A 3,393-nucleotide genomic window follows, 5' to 3' on the forward strand; every position below is an offset into this window, starting at 1 on the left:
AAATGAATTAGATTCAAATCTCAGATGGACCATACTAAAGAAAAAGAGGTGATTGACCATTAAAAACTTATCATGGACCATAAAAGATTTGGATCAAGCTGATATTTGTTTTTTACCTCCATCCAGGTTTTTGTCACCTTATCAATAGATTGGATGGAAAATAAACATTAAGGAAACTTTACGGTGGGCCCTAGAAGTTTTTAATAGCAAGTGTTCAATCACCACCTTTTCCATAGCATTGTCTATCTTTAGATTTGGATCTGCTTCATTTTTTATCTAGCGCCCTAAAATAATCCGTAAAAACGGATGGACAGCATGGATATAAAATAAATATATCAAGGTAGGCCCCACGGTAAGGGCCGCACCGTCTCGGGGGAGGCCCGGGCAGCACTGAATCCTCTTCCCCTCTTACATCCACTTCAAGAAGGAATCTCTGTTTTCCTTGCCTGTCCTCCTTTTTCAAAACTCTCTCTTTCTTTCTCTTCTATAAATCTCTCCAATCCATTGCCAGATTCCTTTACAATCTCTCTTTTGGCATGTCGCCCGGGCTCCCACCTTTTTCCTCAGATCCATCCTCTCTCAGGATCCTTCAAATTCCACAACAAGTTCCATTGATCCCATTCCATGAAATTCCTTACATGTTAATTTCACCAATTTGCCTGAGAGCAACATATATTGGGCTAGAATTTGAAGCTTCCACCCATGTTCTTCCCATGGTTTTAAAAAACCGATAGGCAGGATGCGAGTCGTACGAGTCAACTCAGATTCAGTACTACTAGTCCAATTCAACACCACAATTCGTCCCCTCCCAACTCGGTTGAGTTGTGACCCAACTCACCGAGTCTAAAAACCATGGTTCTTGCACACCCATGACTATGAACCCCCTCACCAATTGAAGTATCGCTAAAAAAGCAATATACTCAGCCTCGGTGAATGAAAGAGCAATGGATGTCTATTTCTTACTTATCGTCAGCAAGCATGAAAGGTGCTAGTATTTCTCATCATCCTCCTTTAAATACGAGCGCTGATATTACTACTGATACTACTACTCCTGATACTGATTTTGATGCTGCTAATACTAGTACTGCTGATACTAATGGTGCTGGTACCAACACTGTAGTTGTTACTAGTGTTACTAGTATTAGTAGTATTAGTATATTTCTTAGTAGGATCGAAGATAGTATTACGAGTATTGTAGTCTTTTGGTAGTATTGGCACTGTTGTCATTATTGCAAATTAGAAAACAAGGACAGAGATTTTGGGGATTCATGTATCAGTTTTCAGTAATAGAATTGTAATTAATCTGTGGTGGGGCATATACCTAACTCTGTTTTCTCTGCAGCTTTTTTCGTATTTATTTATCAGCGGTTATTATCTAACATGGATTGGTATTATTTTGGAGGTTACACGCTACCAAGAGACAAGACACCGATGTACGGTTCAGATCTCATGCATGTTTTGTCGATGGTAAGTTATGCAGGATAAATTGGTAAGTGCCATGTTATGATCTGGGTAGAAATTGTCTGAATTATAGAGGGTTTGAGCCTCATGAGGATCTTGATTTGATGATCCAGACCGTTCAGATGGTAGGCATCACCATGAATAAGAGATGCCCTCAAATTCTATTAGTTGGAGGGTCCTAACCCCACAATCATAGGCTTCTTTTATTAAATGTGGACCAATGTTGTATTATTTTCTTTGAAGTGTATTCATGGTCATCAGTCAAGGGGTTAGGATCTTCCAGTCTAAGAGTTTTATTTTTGGGCGTCCCATGTTAGTTCAAAATCATGAATATTCAGATGGAGGTGATTTTTTCGGCCCCAGGTGATGCAGCTGGAGGTCAGATGGATGTTACATAAACATCACGATGGGACCCATCCAAGCAGTCGACTCATTTGTTCACACACCCGTCCAATTAGTTGTTAAAGAAATGTATTGGAAAGGTAGTGAAATGATATTTTTATTCATTAATGAGGTACCTTTTTAAAAACTTTTTTTTTTTTTTTTTTTAAGTCACTATAATGTAAATTTTGTATTAGTAAGGTAAGTTGGTTTTTTTTTTTTTTATATAAAAAAATAAATATGAGAGTTTTCTTGGATGGCTCCTACCTACAGTGAGGTCCATGGCATAAACTGTTGGGTTCTTAAAAAAGAAACAGATTCAGCTGCTAAAGTTCTAATGGATTCTATTTCAATGCATCCAGATCCATTTAGTGAAAGTTTTGAATGGGAAAGGAATTATACAGGTGATTCATCTTTGCACAGTAGATAAGGTTTCCAATTTCATATGTATAGATTATCCATCATGTGGGCCGCACCTTGATGTGCTTTCATGATTGATCCTATTAAAAAGGTAAGATCATGGAGCAGAATCCTCCATGGTACAAGCCTCACCAAGTGCATAATGAAGGGGAAATTAGATATATGAAACTTTGAAAATCTAAATGTGAAATAGAACAATTCTACATGTCTCTACTTGTTAGTTATAAAATAAATAACCCTTTAAAGCATATAATAAAAATAGAAATAACTGATTTCCCATTAACAATCATAGTAGCATTAATGCTCTGCCAAAATTCAAACTTGATACTCATACGTACCACAGGGCAATCTATCTGCGACATCCGGCTTCTTCTGCAATGCAACTATGTTTTCTTCTTTCTTCTTCACTGTGATCATGTCCATACCTAAGAGAGTCCAAGATGCAAGCCCACTCCTCATTCAATGATCAATCAAAGTGGGTTTTGTTTGCACCCAAACACCAAAGAACCCACTTCACAAATGGTTCTGTTGTGATTGTTTATTATAAAATACATGGGTAGTTCAGAATCCCAACTCGAAAATGCATTTATCTGTACTAACTGATCATGTAAAGATCCAATTATTAATTTTGACTGTTCATCATGTGTGCCACACCTTTAATCGACCATGGTTGTTTTTTTTTTTTTTAAAAGGAGCTTTGATCCAATTATCTAAACCACTCGATCAATGGATAAATATGTGTGGTCTGGATCAATTGAAGGTTTGATTATCAATTTGAATTGCCCATCATATAAGCCTGACATTGAGTGCTTTTACATCAAAATATCTCATTCATTGGATGACATTAAACTGTTCGATCAATAGCAATTGAAGTAGACAATCTGCATTGATTAGATCAAAAATTTTCTGATAATTGATTTGGATAATCCATTAATTGTGGTACATCTTTGATTGTTGGTACTTCTTGACGTAAGGATGAACGTGATGAGGTTGAGTATTTCCTTCAAAGGATAACTATTCCGAATCTACAGAATTTCTTTGGACTCCTTTCAGAGGCTTTTCAAATCTGTGAAAAAGAAAGCAAACAAAATAGAAAATAAATTCTATAAAATTCGAAATTGATTAATGAAT

General features: G+C 36.5%; 1 long non-coding RNA gene across 1 annotated transcript; it reads left to right on the forward strand.

Annotated features, from left to right (window-relative positions):
• The first annotated feature begins 413 nt into the window (after window positions 1-413).
• On the forward strand, window positions 414-1,757 carry LOC131236780 (uncharacterized). The gene is made up of 2 exons (XR_009166874.1): window positions 414-985; window positions 1,403-1,757. It is a non-coding gene; the product is annotated as an uncharacterized LOC131236780 (long non-coding RNA).
• Window positions 1,758-3,393: the final 1,636 nt, after the last annotated feature.

Source organism: Magnolia sinica, chromosome 2 (genome assembly GCF_029962835.1).
Source record: "Magnolia sinica isolate HGM2019 chromosome 2, MsV1, whole genome shotgun sequence".
In the NCBI taxonomy this organism is placed as follows: Eukaryota; Viridiplantae; Streptophyta; class Magnoliopsida; order Magnoliales; family Magnoliaceae; genus Magnolia; species Magnolia sinica.